Below are 21,277 nucleotides of genomic sequence, written 5' to 3'. Positions count from 1 at the left end.
TGTATTAATATTAAAAACATGTTTAGTGTATGAATATTAAATACATGTTTAGTGTATAAATATTAAATACACGTTTAGTGTATTAATATTAAAAACATGTTTAGTGTATGAATATTAAATACATGTTTAGTGTATGAATATCAAATACATATTTAGTGTATGATTATTAAATACATGATTAGTGTATGAATATTAAATACATGTTTAGTGTATGAATATTAAATACATGTTAAGTGTATAAATATTAAATACATATTTAGTATATGATTATTAAATACATGATTAGTGTATTAATATTAAATACATGTTTAGTGTATTAATATTAAATACATGTTTAGTGTATTAATATTAAATACATGTTTAGTGTATTAATATTAAATACATGTTCAGTGTATGAATATTAAATACATGTTTAGTGTACAAATATTAAATACATGTTTAGTGTATTAATATTAAAAACATGTTTAGTGTATGGATATTAAATACATATTTAGTGTATGATTATTAAATACATGATTAGTGTATTAATATTAAATACTTGTTTAGTGTATAAATATTAAATACATGTTTAGTGTATAAATATTAAATACATGTTTAGTGTATTAATATTAAATACATGTTTAGCGTATTAATATTAAATACATGTTTAGTGTATGAATATTAAATACATGTTTAGTGTATTGATATTAAATACATGTTTAGTGTATTAATATTAAATATATGTTTAGTTTATTAAAATTAAATACATGTTTTTGTATTAAAATTAAATACATGTTTAGTGTATTAATATTAAATACATGTTTAGTTTATTAAAATTAAATACATGTTTTTGTATTAAAATTAAATACATGTTTAGTGTATTGATATTAAATACATGTTTAGTGTATTAATATTAAATATATGTTTAGTTTATTAAAATTAAATACATGTTTAGTGTATAAATATTAAATACATGTTTAGTGTATGAATATTAAATATATGATTAGTATATAATTACATATACGTTTAGTATATGATTATTAAATACATGTTCAGTGTATTAATATTAAATACATGTTTAGTGTATGAATATTAAATACATGTTTAGTGTATTAATATTAAATCAATGTTTAGTGTATAAATATTAAATACATGTTTAGTGTATTAATATTAAATATATGTTTAATTTATTAAACTTAAATGCATGTTTTTGTATGAATATTAAATACATGTTTAGTGTATAAATATTAAATACATGTTAAGTGTATAAATATTAAATATATGTTTAGTTTATAAATATTAAATACATGTTTAGTGTATTAATATTAAATACATTTTTTGTGTATTATTATTAAATATATGTTTAGTTTATTAAAATTAAATACATGTTTTTGTATTAATATTAAATACATATTTAGTGTATTAATATAAATATATGTTTAGTGTACATATAGTAAATATATGTTTAGTGTATGAATATTAAATACATGTTCAGTGTATTAATATTAAGTACATGTTTAGTGTATTAACATAAGTGCATGAGAAACCAAACTTATGTAAAAAAAAATAAAAGAAACAAAAAAAAAGGAAAAAGAGAGAGAGAGAGACGGAGAGGACCGGACTTATTAAGAGGGAACGTGCGCCCTCCTGTGGACTTCTGCCGCAACTGCACACATAAAGAAATTCATTATTTCCAAGTGTGCCTTATTTAGAGGATAATAAATACATGTTTACTATATGAATATTAAATATATGATTAGTATATAATTACATATACGTTTAGTATATGATTATTAAATACATGTTTAGTGTATGAATATTAAATACATGTTTAGTGTATAAATATTAAATACATGTTTAGTGTATGAATATTAAATCAATGTTTAGTGTATGAATATTAAATACATGTTTAGTGTATGAATATTAAATACATGTTTAGTGTATTAATATTAAATATATGTTTAGTTTATTAAAATTAAATAGATGTTTTTGTATTAATATTAAATACATGTTTAGTGTATTAATATTAAATACATGTTTAGTATATTAATGTTAAATACATGTTTAGTGTATTAATATTAAATACATGTTTAGTGTATTAATATTAAATACATGTTTAGTGTATAAATATTAAATACATGTTTAGTGTATTAATATTAAATATATGTTTAGTTTATCAAAATTAAACACATGTTTTTGTATTAATATTAAATACATGTTTAGTGCATAAATATTAAATACATGTTTAGTGTATGAATATTAAATACATGTTTAGTGTATGAATATTAAATACATGTTTAGTGTATTAATATTAAATATGTGTTTACTTTATCAAAATTAAACACATGTTTTTGTATTAATATTAAATACATGTTTAGTGTATAAATATTAAATACATGTTTTTGTATTAATAATAAATACATGTTTAGTGTATAAATATTAAATACATGTTCAGTGTATTAATATTAAATACATGTTTAGTGTATAAATATTAAATACATGTTTAGTGTATTAATATTAAATACATGTTTAGTGTATTAATATTGAATTAATGTTTAGTGTATTAATGTTAAATACATGTTTAGTGTATAAATATTAAATACATGTTTAGTGTATGAATATTAAATACATGTTTAGTGTATTAATATTAAATATGTTTAGTTTATTAAAATTAAATACATGTTTTTGTATTAATATTAAATACATGTTTAGTTTATAAATATTAAAAACATGTTTAGTGTATAAATATTAAATACATGTTTAGTGTATGAATATTAAATACATGTTTAGTGTATAAATATTAAATACATGTTTACTGTATTAATATTAAATACATGTTTAGTGTATAAATATTAAATACATGTTTAGTGTATAATATTAAATACATGTTTAGTGTATGAATATTAAATATAAGTTTAGTGTATGAAAATTAAATATATGATTAGTGTATAATTACATATACGTTTAGTATATGATTATTAAATACATGTTTAGTGTATTAATATTAAATACATGTTCAGTGTATGAATATTAAATACATGTTTAGTGTACAAATATTAAATACATGTTTAGTGTATTAATATTAAAAACATGTTTAGTGTATGAATATTAAACACATGTTTAGTGTATGGATATTAAATACATGTTTAGTGTATGATTATTAAATACATGATTAGTGTATTAATATTAAATACTTGTTTAGTGTATAAATATTAAATACATGTTTAGTGTATAAATATTAAATACATGTTTAGTGTATGAATATTAAATACATGTTTAGTGTATTAATATTAAATCAATGTTTAGTGTATGAATATTAAATACATGTTTAGTGTATTAATATCAAATACATGTTTAGTGTATGAATATTAAATACATGTTTAGTGTATAAATATTAAATACATGTTTAGTGTATGAATATTTAATACATGTTTAGTGTATGAATATTAAATACATGTTTAGTGTATTAATATTAAATCAATGTTTAGTGTATGAATATGAAATACATGTTTAGTTAATGAATATTAAATACATGTTCAGTGTATTAATATTAAATACATGTTTAGTGTATTAATATTAAACCAATGTTTAGTGTATGAATATTAAATACATGTTTAGTGTATGAATATTAAATACATGTTTAGTGTATGAATATTAAATACATGTTTAGTGTATGAATATTAAATACATGTTCAGTGTATTAATATTAAATACATGTTTAGTGTATTAATAATAAATCAATGTTTTGTGTATGAATATTAAATACATGTTTAGTGTATGAATATTAAATACATGTTTAGTGTATAAATATTAAATACATGTTTAGTGTATGAATATTTAATACATGTTTAGTGTATGAATATTAAATACATGTTTAGTGTATTAATATTAAATCAATGTTTAGTGTATGAATATGAAATACATGTTTAGTTAATGAATATTAAATACATGTTTAGTGTATAAATATTAAATACATGTTAAGTGTATTAATATTAAAAATATGTTTAGTGGATAATATCAAATACATATTTAGTGTATGAATATTGAATACATGTTTAGTGTATAAATATTAAATACATGTTTAGTGTATGAATATTAAATACATGTTTAGTGGATAAATAATAAATACATATTTAGTGTATGAATATTAAATACATGTTTAGTGTATTAATATTAAATCAATGTTTAGTGAATGAATATTAAATACATGTTTAGTGTATTACTATTAAATCAATGTTTAGTGTATGAATATTAAATACATGTTTAGTGTATTAATATTAAATCAATGTTTAGTGTATGAATATTAAATCAATGTTTAGTGTATGAATATTAAATACATGTTTAGTGTATGAATAATAACTACATGTTTAGTGTATGAATATTAAATACATGTTTAGTGTATGAATAATAACTACATGTTTAGTGTATTAATATTAAATACATGTTTAGTGTATTAATATTAAATACATGTTTAGTGTATGAATAATAACTACATGTTTAGTGTATGAATATTAAATAAATGTTTAGTGTATGAATAATAACTACATGTTTAGTGTATTAATATTAAATACATGTTTAGTGTATTAATATTAAATACATGTTTAGTGTATAAATATTAAACATATGTTTAGTGTATTAATATTAAATACATGTTCAGTGTATTAATATTAAATCAATGTTTAGTGTATGAATATGAAATACATGTTTAGTTAATGAATATTAAATACATGTTCAGTGTATTAATATTAAATACATGTTTAGTGTATTAATATTAAACCAATGTTTAGTGTATGAATATTAAATACATGTTTAGTGTATGAATATTAAATACATGTTTAGTGTATGAATATTAAATACATGTTTAGTGTATAAATATTAAATACATGTTTAGTGTATGAATATTTAATACATGTTTAGTGTATGAATATTAAATACATGTTTAGTGTATTAATATTAAATCAATGTTTAGTGTATGAATATGAAATACATGTTTAGTTAATGAATATTAAATACATGTTCAGTGTATTAATATTAAATACATGTTTAGTGTATTAATATTAAACCAATGTTTAGTGTATGAATATTAAATACATGTTTAGTGTATGAATATTAAATACATGTTTAGTGTATGAATATTAAATACATGTTTAGTGTATGAATATTAAATACATGTTCAGTGTATTAATATTAAATACATGTTTAGTGTATTAATAATAAATCAATGTTTTGTGTATGAATATTAAATACATGTTTAGTGTATGAATATTAAATACATGTTTAGTGTATAAATATTAAATACATGTTTAGTGTATGAATATTTAATACATGTTTAGTGTATGAATATTAAATACATGTTTAGTGTATTAATATTAAATCAATGTTTAGTGTATGAATATGAAATACATGTTTAGTTAATGAATATTAAATACATGTTTAGTGTATAAATATTAAATACATGTTAAGTGTATTAATATTAAAAATATGTTTAGTGGATAATATCAAATACATATTTAGTGTATGAATATTGAATACATGTTTAGTGTATAAATATTAAATACATGTTTAGTGTATGAATATTAAATACATGTTTAGTGGATAAATAATAAATACATATTTAGTGTATGAATATTAAATACATGTTTAGTGTATTAATATTAAATCAATGTTTAGTGAATGAATATTAAATACATGTTTAGTGTATTACTATTAAATCAATGTTTAGTGTATGAATATTAAATACATGTTTAGTGTATTAATATTAAATCAATGTTTAGTGTATGAATATTAAATCAATGTTTAGTGTATGAATATTAAATACATGTTTAGTGTATGAATAATAACTACATGTTTAGTGTATGAATATTAAATACATGTTTAGTGTATGAATAATAACTACATGTTTAGTGTATTAATATTAAATACATGTTTAGTGTATTAATATTAAATACATGTTTAGTGTATGAATAATAACTACATGTTTAGTGTATGAATATTAAATAAATGTTTAGTGTATGAATAATAACTACATGTTTAGTGTATTAATATTAAATACATGTTTAGTGTATTAATATTAAATACATGTTTAGTGTATAAATATTAAACATATGTTTAGTGTATTAATATTAAATACATGTTCAGTGTATTAATATTAAATACATGTTTAGTGTATAAATATTAAACATATGTTTAGTGTATTAATATTAAATACATGTTCAGCGTATTGATATTAAATACATGTTTAGTGTATACATATTAGATACATGTTTAAAAAAATACATGTATACTGTATGAATATTAAATATATAATTAGTACATAATTAAATATGTTTAGTGTATTAATATTAAATACATGTTTAGTGTATAAATATTAAATGATGATACCCACATATCCACATGACATATTTTCCATGCCGCGTGCCACAAATGGAGGAGCGACGATCACCTTCGAGAAAGGGGACAATCGCATGGTCACAAGGGACGGTAGCAGGTTTGACATACACCAAAGTGGTCATCTGTATTACTTGCCTACTGTTCAAACTGATATTGATCAATGTAAAGTGTGTCATGATGTACAAACCTGGCATGAAATGTTGGGCCATTGTAATTATGAAGATGTGCAGAAATTATAAGGTGTAGTGAGAGGCATGGAGATAATAGGGAGTGCGGCTAAACCAGCACAATTATGTGAAGTGTGCACAAAAGGCAAATTTACCCAGACGAGAAACAAGGAGCCTGACAGGTGGGCTAAGAAACCCTTGGAGCTAGTCCACACTGACCTAGCCGGTCTCATGCAAACGCCTAGCATCAATGGTCACAAATATGCACAAATATTTACTGATGACTATTCTGGTACCATGATGGTGTACTTTCTAAGGTCTAAGAGTAATGCAGGTCTCGCAACAGAACGGTTCTTAGCTGACGTAGCACCATACAGTGAGGTTCGGTGCATCAGATCAGATAATGCTTCTGAGTATACAAGCAAAGAGTTCCAGGCACTGTTAATAAAGAATAGGATTAGACATGAAACGTCTTCACCCTATTCACCACACTAAAATGGCACGGCCTAGAGAGGGTGGAGAACCCTTCATGAGATGGGTAGACGCTTACTGCTAGAAAGTAACTTACCTGTTTAACGACGCCCTGCGCGAAACCATTGATAACATAGCACCGCTAAAGTTAAAAAAGGCTCCAAAAAAGCGCACCCCGTGGTTTACAGAAGAAACTAGAGCTCAGAAATTATTATGCAGAAAGCTGGAACGCAAATGGCGCACGACTAAACTTGAGGTGCACCATCAAGCATGGAGTGATGGTTTAATAACTTATAAACGCATGCTTACCTTAGCTAAAGCTAAATATTACTCAAATCTCATCCACCGTAATAAAAACTATCCTAAATTTTTGTTTAGTACGGTAGCATCGCTAACCCAACAAGGGACTCCTTCCAGTAGCTCCACCCACTCAGCTGATGACTTTATGCAATTCTTTAGAAAGAAAATTGAAGTCATTAGAAAGGAGATTAAAGACAATGCGTCCCAGCTACAACGGGGTTCTATTAACACTGACACGATGGTATATACGGCGGATACTGCCCTCCAAAATAGTTTCTCTCGTTTTGAGGAAATAACATTAGAGGAATTGTTACAACGTGTAAATGGAATAAAACAAACAACATGTTTACTTGACCCTCTTCCTGGGAAACTGATCAAGGAGCTCTTTGTATTATTAGGTCCATCAGTGCTAAATATTATAAACTTATCACTCTCCTCGGGCACTGTTCCCCTAGCATTCAAAAAAGTGGTTATTCATCCTCTTCTTAAAAGACCTAACCTCGATCCTGACCTCATGGTAAACTACCGACCGGTGTCTCACCTTCCCTTTATTTCAAAAATCCTTGAAAAAATTGTTGCGGAGCAGTTAAATGAACACTTAGCGTCTAACAATCTATGTGAAACCTTTCAATCCGGTTTCAGGGCAAATCACTCCACGGAGACAGCCCTCGCAAAATTGACTAATGATCTATTGCTAACGATGGATTCTGATGCATCATCTATGTTGCTGCTCCTCGATCTTAGCGCTGCTTTCGATACCGTCGATCATAATATTTTATTAGAACGTATCAAAACACGAATTGGTATGTCGGACTTAGCCCTGTCTTGGTTTAACTCTTATCTTACTGATAGGATGCAGTGTGTCTCCCATAACAATGTGACCTCGGACTACGTTAAGGTAACGTGTGGAGTTCCCCAGGGTTTGGTCCTTGGCCCTGCACTCTTCAGCATCTACATGCTGCCGCTAGGTGACATCATACGCAAATACGGTGTTAGCTTTCACTGTTATGCTGATGACACCCAACTCTACATGCCCCTAAAGCTGACCAACACTCCGGATTGTAGTCAGCTGGAGGCGTGTCTTAATGAAATTAAACAATGGATGTCCGCTAACTTTTTGCAACTCAACGCCAAAAAAACGGAATTGCTGATTATCGGTCCTGCTAGACACAAAACTCTATTTAATAATACAACTCTAACATTTGACAACCGAACAATTAAACAAGACGACACGGTAAAAAATCTGGGTATTATCTTCGACCCAACTCTCTCCTTTGAGGCACACATTAAAAGCGTTACTAAAACGGCCTTCTTTCATCTCCGTAATGTTACTAAAACGGCCTTCTTTCATCTCCGTAATGTTACTAAAACGGCCTTCTTTCATCTCCGTAATATCGCAAAACTTCGCTCCATTCTGTCCACTAAAGACGCTGAGATCATTATCCATGCGTTTGTTACGTCTCGTCTCGATTACTGTAACGTATTATTTTGGGGTCTCCCCATGTCTAGCATTAAAAGATTACAGTTAGTACAAAATGCGGCTGCTAGACTTTTGACAAGAACAAGAAAGTTTGATCACATTACGCCTGTACTGTATATACCTTTATATACATATATACATACATATATACCTATACTGGCTCACCTGCACTGGCTTCCTGTGCACTTAAGATGTGACTTTAAGGTTTTACTACTTACGTATAAAATACTACACGGTCTAGCTCCATCTTATCTTGCCGATTGTATTGTACCATATGTCCCGGCAAGAAATCTGCGTTCAAAGGACTCCGGCTTATTAGTGATTCCCAAAGCCCAAAAAAAGTCTGCGGGCTATAGAGCGTTTTCCGTTCGGGCTCCAGTACTCTGGAATGCCCTCCCGGTAACAGTTCGAGATGCCACCTCAGTAGAAGCATTTAAGTCTCACCTTAAAACTCATTTGTATACTCTAGCCTTTAAATAGACTCCCTTTTTAGACCAGTTGATCTGCCGTTTCTTTTCTTTTTCTTCTATGTCCCACTCTCCCTTGTGGAGGGGGTCCGGTCCGATCCGGTGGCCATGTACTGCTCGCCTGTGTATCGGCTGGGGACATCTCTGCGCTGCTGATCCGCCTCCGCTTGGGATGGTTTCCTGCTGGCTCCGCTGTGAACGGGACTCTCGCTGCTGTGTTGGATCCGCTTTGGACTGGACTCTCGCGACTGTGTTGGATCCATTGTGGATTGAACTTTCACAGTATCATGTTAGACCCGCTCGACATCCATTGCTTTCCTCCTCTCTAAGGTTCTCATAGTCATTATTGTCACCGATGTCCCACCGGGTGTGAGTTGTCCTTGCCCTTATGTGGGCCTACCGAGGATGTCGTGGTGGTTTGTGCAGCCCTTTGAGACACTAGTGATTTAGGGCTATATAAGTAAACATTGATTGATTGATTGAACTACGCTGTACAGACGGCAGCCTTTGTACGGAACAGATGCTACTCTAGGCGTACACAGAAAACGCCATACTAGTTGTTCGTAGGGAAAGAACCAAACGTTTCCAAAATGCAAACATTTGGATCAGTGTGCTATGCTTACCAGCAACAAGCCAAGGGCCAGCTAGACTCTAGGTGTGAGCAGGGTGTTTTTGTGGGTTATGATAAAAACTGCCCAGACTACCTAGTGTACTACCCAGAACAAGAGAAAGTTCAGAAACACAGATTGGTAAAATTCACAACCAAAACTGCAACAGAAAAAGAAACACAAACATGTGAGTCATACACGGGGTATGGTGATGTAAACCCCAGGGTTAATGAAAGAGAAATTTGTGTTGATGATGACAAGGTTGAAAATGTACCAGATCAAGGTTTACAGGGTGTTTCTGAGACTTTACCTGAACAGACTGAACGCACAGAGTCCCTGACACTGTAAATGGAAGGAACCCACCACGAACCCGGAGGAGGCCGGTTCACTTACAGGACTTTGAAAACATTGGACAAATTTGTAACATGCGTGGACTCTTGCTACAGAGCAGTATGTGACATTCCTCAAACCTACAAGGAAGCGATAATGTCAAACAAATCAGGGCAGTGGAAAAATGCTATGGATGATGAGGTAAAGTCACTGGAGGAAAACGACACCTTTACCCTCACCCATTTGCCACCAGACAGTGGGGGGAAAATGGGTCTATGGCCTCAAGAGTGACATTGACGGAACAGATAAATACAAAGCGAGGTTCATAGCGAAAGGCTACAGTCAGAAAAGGGAACTGACTACAAAGAGACATTTTCACCCACAGCAGACATGACAAGTGTGAGGGTGATCATGCAAAAGGCGGCACAAGAGGAGCTAGTGCTGCACCGGCTTGATGTGAAGACTGCTTATCTTCACGCTCCGATCGATTGTGAAATTCATATCGAACAGCCAGAAGGCTACGACAAAGAATCAGTCACAGGTGAAAAGCTAGTGTGTAAATTGCACAAGTCTCTCTACGGCTTGAAACAGTCCGGTAGAAATTGGAATGCAATGTTGCACACATGTCTAACTGAGAATGGTTTTGTACAAAATTCTGCTGATCATTGTGTGTACTTACGAGAGAAGTATTATGAGAACGTGATTTTACTAGTATGGGTAGACCATCTCATCGTAGCATCTAAAAACAATGGTGTACTCAACAGTGTGAAAATGATGCTCACTGAAAGATTCAAAATGAAGGATCTAGGAAAATTGAAACATTTTCTGGGAATAGATTTTGACCAAACAAATGGTAAAGTCACAATGTCTCAAGAGAGATATGTTCACAACATCTTAGAGAGATTTGAAATGCAAAATTGCAAGTCCAGAGAGACTCCATGTGAACCAAAACTAGAGTACACAGATGTTGCAGACAAAACGACAGATCAAAGAAGGTTCAGGGAGGCAGTTGGAAGCCTAATTTACTTGTCCACATGCACACGTCCAGACAGAAGTTTTGTGGTCAGGAAGTTATCCCAACACTTTGCTGAGCCAACACAGTAAAATATGTCTTTAGATACCTCAAAGGTACAGCAGAAAACAAGTTATGTTTCAAAAGAAATGAAAGTGAAAAACTGGGATTGAGAGTGTACAGTGACGCTGACTGGGCTTCAGATGTGTCTGACAGGAGAAGCACATCAGGTTATTGTGCTAGTCTAAGCGGAGGTAGCTCTCTAATCTCATGGAAAACAAGAAAACAAGCTACTGTTGCTTTATCCACATGTGAGGCAGAGTACATGTGGTTGGCAGTTGGGGGCGGCATGGCGTAGTGGGTAGAGCGGCCGTGCCAGAAACCTGAGGGTTGCCGGTTCGCTTCCCACCTATTGACATCCAAATCGCTGCCGTTGTGTCCTTGGGCAGGACACTTCACCCTTTCCCCCGGTGCCGCTCACACTGGTGAATAGATGATGAATGAATGATAGGTGGTGGTCGGAGGGGCCGTAGGTGCAAACTGGCAGCCACGCTTCCGTCAGTCTACCCCAGGGCAGCTGTGGCTACAGATGTAGCTTACCACCACCATCGTGTGAATGAATGATGGGTTCCCACTTTTCTGTGAGCGCTTTGAGTATCTAATAATAGAAAAGCGCGATATAAATCTAATCCATTATTATTATTATAATGTATTTACCTAGGACAGTGTGATAAAAAAAATACTTATACTCGTTTAAATAGATGATTTTCTTTGAACTGGGTACCAAAAGTTGTTTATTAGACTCAGAAATGTGACACTCAGCAGGAGATCTCTTATCTGATCAAGGTCTGGCTCCTGTGTCTTTGATGTGACATGTGGACTTTAGTTGACCTGGACATGTGTGTTTTCTCTCCCTGGTACCCCCCCCCTGCTAAACTGTTGCCCTTTCCCGAGTGACCCCCCCCCCCTTCTGGGCAAACGACACCCTCTCCTTCTTCACAGGACTTTGGGTATTCATTCCACTGGTGTACTGTATGTAAATGAGCATGGAGGGTGGGACTTCTGAGAATGTATAATTGTCATGACATATTCTAAAAGATTTAGAACAAGCTGGAACGAACGGATGTGTCGTTCTGGTTTGGTCTCGCTTTGCAAAGCTTGTTATTATTTGTTTGTTACTTTGATAAATTATTTTAAAGCTATTTGTCACTAAAGGATCGTCTTTAAGAAATTTCCACGACAAGTTGGTGTGCAGAAGCGGGATCCCAAGAAGATCGCTGTTCCCGTTGGCAGAGGCCGCTGAAATGGACTAATCAACCCGGCAGCACAAAAAAGCTGACTTCTCCTTCCCAGAAATTTGAAAGGACGGGAGAGTTTTCGAGGCCCCTGCGAATCGGACGGCCGTCTCTTCGAGATCACCTTTAACCCGCTGCAACATCGTAACGGTAAATTAATTGAATCATCCTGACTGAAATTTTAAGACGAATCTCTGACATTTGAATTTCAAACAAAAGACGATTCCACAAAAGGTTTTTTTGTGTGACAAAGCTTGAGTGATTTATATGTTTCATACATGGGAAATTAGCCGTTCTTTTTCCGTCTCCCTACGATTTTTAATGCCGGGTTAGAGTCCCTGGGTTAGAGTCCCAAAATGTAGCGCTGGGTTAGAGTCCCTGGGTTAGAGTCCCAAAATGTAGCGCTGGGTTAGAGTCAATGGGTTAGAGTCCCAAAATGTAGCGCTGGGTTAGAGTCCCTGGGTTAGAGTCCCAATTGTAGCACTGGGTTAGACTCCCTGGGTTAGAGTCCCAATTGTAGCACTGGGTTAGAGTCCCAATTGTAGCGCTGGGTTAGAGTCCCTGGGTTAGAGTCCCAATTGTAGCGCTGGGTTAGAGTCCCAAAATGTAGCGCTGGGTTAGAGTCCCTGGGTTAGAGTCCCGATTTTAATGCCGGGTTGGAGTCCCAATGAAAGTAGCCGTGTCTTCATAAAAACGTATCTATATGCCCGGTTAGAGGCCGGAACAAATTACACGGATTTAGGGTTGGAGCCGTCTCGTCATAAATTTTAATGGGTTAGAGTCCCGATGATTAACAGTGTCTATAAGGCCGTGAATGTATGCCCGGTTAGAGGCCGGAAGAAACAACACACATTTTAGTATGTTAAGTTTAAACAAAAAGAGCGGAAAATTAAAACGAGCTCGAATATGTAGTCCAGGAAAGTTAAGCCTGAGGTATTCGATTGTGATTTCCCATGTATGTGCACAATGAAAGAAAATATGTAGAGGGAGCCCTAATGTGTGTGAAAGTATGGGTGAATGAATTGGGATTTCCCAAGACTGGTTCATTTAGGATGAATCAATTGAGTAAAATTAAAGAAAAAAGGTTGGCGCTACAAGAGGTCAACATGCGAAAGGGAAAGACTGTGGGTGTGAAAGATTTGAATTGTTTGAACAACATAAAGAAACATTAGATGAGTGAAGCAGAAAATAAAGAAAAGATCGATCTTGCAACTGATATTTTTCCCAGTACTCTGTTTTCGAGCCAATCTCAGGGCCTGAGTCGCAGTCGAAGGGTTTCTGAGGACTGGACGCCACTTTACCCCACTCTGCCCCCGCACTACGACCAGCAGCAGCAGCAGCACCAACAACACCAACAGCAGCACCAGCACCAACAACAGCACCAGCACCAACAACAGCAACAGCAGCACCAGCACCAACAACAGCACCCGCCGATGTCACCCCTCCAGCTCCAGCTTCAGCAGCTCCCAACTCTACCCCTCACAACGCCGTTTTCGCCCACTAACTACCAGCGGGCAGTCTCGGGGCACGGCGCAGCAGCCCCGGCGGGGTCCTCCCACTCACATCAGGATGACAATCAAGGAGCATCGGGCTCATCAATTCAACATGTGACCGATAAAGTGAACAAAATGTCTCTGAGTGAGGACAGTGCTGGCAGGACTCTGAGAAGTGGCAGAACCTTCCAGGCTCCGATGATGGAATATCCAGGACCGCAAGGGACTCCCGCTTTGGTCTTACACCAGATGGACCAGGAAATGCGTGAAGCGATCAGAGACTGGCCGTCACCACACAGAGGTGGAGACGCGCTTGCAGCCGCATTCCAGGCTTTCTGTCGGGCATGGCGTCCCACAGGAGCAGAAATACAAAAACTTCTGCTGGTGCATCTGGGACCGGAGCAGTTGGCAAAGATAGCAGCAGAGGTGCACGCGGGACGTTTTGCCCCCTCCAAACTCCCTCTCTTTGTTTAAAATGCCAATTTTCTGCTAGATTTGCTCTCTATGAACTCCAAGGAAAAGATACCCGGCCGGGGGCAATTTTTGAAATAGGTGTCCAAGCTATGGCACGCCGGGGTCCAAATCCGGCCCCTGTTTTTTTTATTCATTTTTTTGCATTTTTGGGACATGGGGGACTTGTGGGACCCCACCAAGGACTGATTTCTGAACACTTTGAGGACTGCCACTGTGAAATGAACGCGGGATGGAGGCAAGAAGAAAGATGGACGTGGCCGTAACTATTGTTTCACGTGCGGAAAGGAAGGTCACCGGAGGCGAGACTGTCCTGAGAATAAACGGGATGGACAGCGGGACTATTGGGGCAGAGCGGATGGAGGCCAACTCAGAAACAATTCAGATTGACTGACCGGCTCGGGACCTGAGACAACGAAACAGATAAGTGTTGCACCCACACCCTCTTACGACAACACCATACTAACCGCTAACCGCAACGAAGACGCACTTGCTTTTACTGATACATTGCTGCTTGCTAAGGTGCAGGACAGAATTAGGGAATTAGAAGAGTGTGAACAGCCAATGATTGGGACGTATGCTTTTTGTGAGGACTTAGCCTATAAGAAAATGCCGATGATTGTGTGTGATGTGGGTGGAAGGTCATTGACGTTTCTTGTCGATTCTGGAGCGACAAACAGCGTAATTCAAACGAGTGAATTCTCTACAAAATTGAGTGGTAGAACTATGTTTTCCACTAGTGTAAGTGGGCAAACTGTCTTGAAAAGTTTTCAATACCAATTCGTTGTACATGGGCGACGGCTGATTGTACAATGACAACAAAACATTTGTTTTTAATGTCTGATCTTTGTCCAATCAATCTGTTGGGTCGTGATTTAATGTTAAAATGGGGTATCGGAATCACTCCGATGCCAGAAGGCCTCAAAGTGGAGAGGAATGCAAATGGGTCGAATTTTGTCTCATTGGAGGTGAATTGTCCGCTCTATATCTATCAGTGGTGGGTAACGACCACTGCTTTGCAGGATCTAGAGAGCACAATATCACCCTGTTTGAATCCAGTATCTGACAGAATTGAATCTGAAAGCATGTATTGTGTGTCACATGTTCGTGAAGGTCCGGACCAAGAATATGAAGCTTCATTCTATCATGGTTTGAATGATAGTTTGTTTATTAATGACGTCTATTTTGATGGATGCAAATGTGCAGTTGCAGTAAAATTAACTCCATCACAAGAAATATTGGATCATGTTGAAAATTCCAGTCCGCACATTCCGATAGCAAAAGCTAAATCTGATAATTGGCGGGATTTAAATCCTTTTATGCATGACTGTTTTTTGGCAAAGGATTGGCAACCGTGTGCACGCGGGAAAAAATGTATTCTATTCACAATCAGTTGATGCATATAGAATTAATTATGCGGCAAAAATTCATTTGCTACGTTCGGTGCAATTAGCATCTCCGACTGACGAAAAGTATGACGCACACCTGACTTTGACTGCGGTGACTTCTCCGACTGAGATTTCCTCCTTGTTGGCGCAAGTGGCGAGTTGTTTGTGGGCGAGGAACGACAGGCATGGGCTAATTCTGGTGCTGTTTTCCGGGATGGAGCCGGGTTTGGCCCTGACGCCTGAAGCTTTGTATGAATGTTGTCTGTCTATCTGTGTTGGCCCTGTGATGCGGTGGTGACTTGTCCAGGGTGTACCCCGCCTTCCGCCCGATTGTAGCTGGGATAGGCACCAGCACCCCCCGCGACCCCGAAGGGAATAAGCGGCAGAAAATGGATGGATGGATGGGAAGCCTTGTCTTCCTAAAGGCTTGTTTGATTGTTATGTGAAATTGAGTGATGGGTTGGACCATGTGTCAAAGGGAGGGATGTGTCCAGCAGTACAGCAATTCTGGTTTACTAAGGGCTTTTACGCTTTCACAGAACATCTCTGTAAAAGTTGTTTGATTTGTGCTCAAAATAATCCAGGTAAACTTAGACCATTACCACAAGCAGCACAGTAGGGCTTTTGAGCATGTCATGATGGATTTCATTGAACTTACACCCAGTGAAGGGAAAAAATATTGTCTAGTGATGTGTAAATGGTCCTTAGTGTGTGAATGTGAGTATGAATGTTGTCTGTGTATCTGTGTCGGCCCTGCGATGAGGTGGCGACTTGTCCAGGGTGTACCCCGCCTTCCGCCTGATTGTAGCTGAGATAGGCGCCAGCGCCCCCCGCGACCCCAAAAGGGAATAAGCGGTAGAAAATGGATGGGTGGATGGATGGTTGATATGTTTTCAGAATGGGTAGAAGCCTTCCCAGCGAAACATGCTTCTTCCGCTGCAGTGGCAAAAGCACTTTTAACTGAAATTGTGGCAAAGTGGGGCATTCCGAAGAAGTTATGGAGTGACAATGGTTCACATTTTGTAAATGAGGTGATACAGCAATTGTCTGATTATTTGCAAATTGATTTGAGAACTCATTGCAGCTACCATCACAATCCGGAGGTGCTGTTGAAAGAGAAAACGGAACAATTCAATTAAAACTTGCCAAATGTTGTGAAGAGACTAAGCTCAGCTGGCCTAAATGTTTGCGGATAGTTGTCATGTACATGCCTATGCAGGTGTGCACGTGTCATAACCTGTCACCTTTTGAGATTCTGTTTGCAGTCCCCCCTAATGTGGGGATAGGACCATCAGGACCGCCAATTGAGACGACCCTCTGTGAACACGGACTGGTAAGATATTGCATATCTTTAACAAAGTGTTTTGCTAATATTTGAAGGCAAGTCTCTTTGGCGCTTCCGGGGCGAGCGGATCATCCTCTACACACCATTGTGCCGGGCGACTTCGTGCTTATCAAGAACTTCAGACGGAAGAGCTGGAAACAATGAGGCTGGCTCGGCCCGTTCCAAGTTCTCCTCGTCACCCACACTGCAGTGAAAGTGGAAGAACGGCCGACGTGGGTCCACGCTTCGCAATGCAAGGCGATTTCGGGCCCTGTAGCGGTGGCCGCAGAGGAGTGAGGAGCTGTAAAATCGCTTTTGGCTCCTACGGCAGGATCCGTGGCTGCAGAGACGAGGGTTACACACACCTCCCTCGCATCACATCTTTAGAGAAACACTACTAGTTTGCAGACACAGGTGAAGGCGCTGAGGGCCAAAATCACCAGGACAAATGTGTAGCGGACTCACATAATGTCTCAAACTGCTATGTCTGTACATATATGCCTATAGCGGCGTCCAATCCACATGTCACACCTAAGCCTGTAATGGAGGGTTATAGATATTTTCCCAGGATGTGTTATACCTTTTTGCAGCAAATCTGAATGATACGGTTAAAGCGCATACGGGGACACCTTTGTCTTCGCTTGAAGATCCGAAGTTAGATTTTTATGATCTGTGGTCCGATAATGATACGAATGTGCTTTTTGGTCCAGTTTATATTAGGCCGGGTATGAAATGTGCGTGTTATGCGGTATCTTGGAGCCTTAGAGAGCCGCCAGTGCAGATGGGACAAATTCCACTGATGTATTGTTTAAATGTGACTAGTTCATGCACTACATATCACGGTAACACTAGTTTGAACATTTCACAGGCTGCGCAAGGAGGGGGCTGTTCTCCCTATTTTACAGATCAAACTGGCACGCGGCCTCAGGAGGATGTTCTGTGGCTTTGTGGCTTTAACGTTTATGTTAGATTGCCATAGAATTGGATGGGCCGTTGTGCTATGATAACAGCTGCTGACCACTCTTACATTGTGTCAGCTGTTCCGAGTCATAGGGGTAAGCGTGAGTATGCACCCCATGATGCGATTTGGGGTACAAATGTGCCTGCAGATCTTGAACTTTGGACACCAGGAGAAAAGGTGGCATTGTCATTGTTTCCACAGCTGGGCGTGGGGAAACTCATGCTTAGAATGGAGACGCTGAATCATCGGTTTTCAGGTTTTGTAAATTGGACAGTTACTATTACGGAGGCGAGCAGAGTGGAAATGAAGGCGTTACGGGCAGTGACTTTGCAAAATCGTATAGTATTAGACCATTTGGTAGCGAGCGTCGGAGGAGTTTGTGCTCTGCTGAATTCATGGTGCTGTACGTACATTCCAGACAATACTGGAGATGATTCCGTCATTTCGCAGGGTATTCAGAATTTGACTTCTCTGCGAGACGCAATAGGAGAAGATTTTGTGGTGGATCCGTCCTGAGTAGCAACTTGGCGTTCGTGGATAATGCAACTTGGGACGATTATGCTAGTGGTCTTAGCTCTATTGTTTGTCTTGTCAGTTTGTGTGATTCCGCTGATAAGATCACTAATCACGCGTATGATTTCGTCTACGTTCGTTCAGTACACAGCCTTGGGACAAGGTGAGGTAGATTTCAAGGATGGAAATGAAGATCCGTTCTTTGCGATGTTACTTGATTATAATGTTGATTAGGTTGAGTATTTGTGTGGCGTTTTGTAATTTTATTTTTAATCATGTTATTACTTTCTAAGGGTTATTTGGTGTGTGTTTTTTTCGCTAGTTAGTAATGTTGTTGTTTGTAGTTTATTATAGGTAATAAAAGGGAGGATTGTGATAGGAAAATTACTTGTACTCGTTTTAATTGATGATGTTCTTTAAACGGGTCGCCAAAAGTTGTTTATTAGGCTTAGGAATGTGACGTTCTGCAGGAGACCTCTAATCTGATCAAGCTCTGTCTTCTGTGTCATCCTTCTGGACAAACCACACCCTCTCCCCTTCACAGGACCTTGGGCATTCTTTTACTGGGATACTGTATGTTAATGAGCATGGAGGGTGGGACTTCTGAGAATATAATATTGTCATGACATATTCTAAAAGAGTTAGAACAAGCTGGAACGAACGGATGTGTCGTTCTGGTTTGGTCTCGCTTTGCAAAGCTTGTTATTATTTGTTTGTTACTCTAATAAATCATTTTAAAGCTATTTGTCACTAAAGGATCGTCTTTAGGAAATTTCCACGACAGCAGAGGCAGCAGAAGTCCACAGGAGGGCGCACGTTCCCTCTTAATAAGTCTGGTCTCTCTCTCTCTCTCTCTCTCTCTCTCTCTCTCTCTCTCTCTCTCTCTCTCTCTCTCTCTCTTGCTCTCTCTCTCTCTCTCTAAATATATATATATATATATATATATATATATATATATATATATATATATATATATATATATATATATATTTATAATTTAGACACTAAACATGTAAAGGAGGAATTGGAAGTCTGGGAGACTAAATAAGGCTCTCTCTCTCTCTCTCTCTCTCTCTCTCTCTCTCTATTTATATTAATATATATATAAATATATATGGAATTTATACGCTAAACATGTATTTAATATTTATACACTAAACAACTTTTTAATATTCATATATTAAACAGTTGTTTAATTAATACTTATACACTAAACATGTAAAGGAGGAATTGGAAGTCTGGGACACTAAATAAGGCACACTTGGAAGTAATGAAGTTCTTTGTGTGTGCAGTTGCGGAAGAAGTCCACAGGAGGGCGCACGTTCCCTCTTCATAAGTTTGGTTTTCTCCCTCTCTCTCTCTCTCTCTCTCGCTCTCTCCCTCTCTCTCTCTAGCGTGCTCTCCCCCCAGTCCTTGTCTAGTTTTATCAGCCAGCCCTATTGGCCATTTTCCTACTTTTTTAACATCAGTCATGTGTCTATCATTATATATATTGTATTGTTTTACAGCCCAGCCCTATGTATTTTTTTCAAATGACTATTTTTTTAATTGGTTTCGATTTGATGTCTTTTGCAATATATATTGACATTGTTTGATCGCCCAGCCCTATCGGCTTTTTTCCATTTTTTTGTATTTTTCTATCAATGTGTGATGCTATTAAATTGATATATCGGTGTCAGCCAGCGATCCTTGGTCCGCTTCCGATGGTGCGGAGGCTTGGAGGCGTGTGTGGACTAATGGAGGGGGTGTTTCCACCAGGCGTGTATGGAGGCCTATTTCATTCAGGGGAGGAGCCAGAAATGATGACGTAAGAAGCCCCGTGACCGCTTCAGGAAGCAGTACAGATTTGCCGGGAAATTCGACAACTTATAAACCGCCCAAGCTCCATCGAAAATGTTGTCTTTTGAGTCTTGTGGTCAGTTGGGAATATGGAGAGAGAATAAAAACAGTTTTTTAAATGCCACTAGAATCAGGGGGGTCCTTTTTTTTTCTTTTTTTCTTCTTTGTCATGAAAAAGGGAGGTTTTTGTGGTTAGTGCACTAATTGTAAGTGTATATTGTGTTTTTTTGTTGATTTAAGAATTTTTTTTTTTATAAAAAATTCTTCTGCGGCCCGGTACCAATCTGCCTATCATGTGATTCTACCATCCATCCATCCATTTTCTACCGCTTATTCCCTTTCGGGGTCGCGGAGGGCGCTGGCGCCTATCTCAGCTACAATCGGGCGGAAGGCAGGGTACACCCTGGACAAGTCGCCACCTCATCGCAGGGCCAACACAGATAGACAGACAACATTCACACTCACATTCACACACTAGGGACCATTTAGTGTTGCCAATCAACCTATCCCCAGGTGCATGTCTTTGGAGGTGGGAGGAAGCCGGAGTACCCGGAGGGAACCCACGCAGTCACGGGGAGAACATGCAAACTCCACACAGAAAGATCCCGAGCCTGGATTTGAACCCAGGACTGCAGGAACTTCGTATTGTGAGGCAGACGCACTAACCCCTCTTCCACCGTGAAGCCCCATGTGATTCTACCATGTTGGCAAAATACAAACACACAATATATTGACATATATAACACATAAAACATGGAATTAGAAGTGAACAGTACCCATCCCTACCAG

Source organism: Nerophis ophidion, unplaced genomic scaffold (assembly GCF_033978795.1).
Source record: "Nerophis ophidion isolate RoL-2023_Sa unplaced genomic scaffold, RoL_Noph_v1.0 HiC_scaffold_117, whole genome shotgun sequence".
NCBI classification, from domain to species: domain Eukaryota; kingdom Metazoa; phylum Chordata; class Actinopteri; order Syngnathiformes; family Syngnathidae; genus Nerophis; species Nerophis ophidion.
This window is presented reverse-complemented; position numbering follows the sequence as displayed.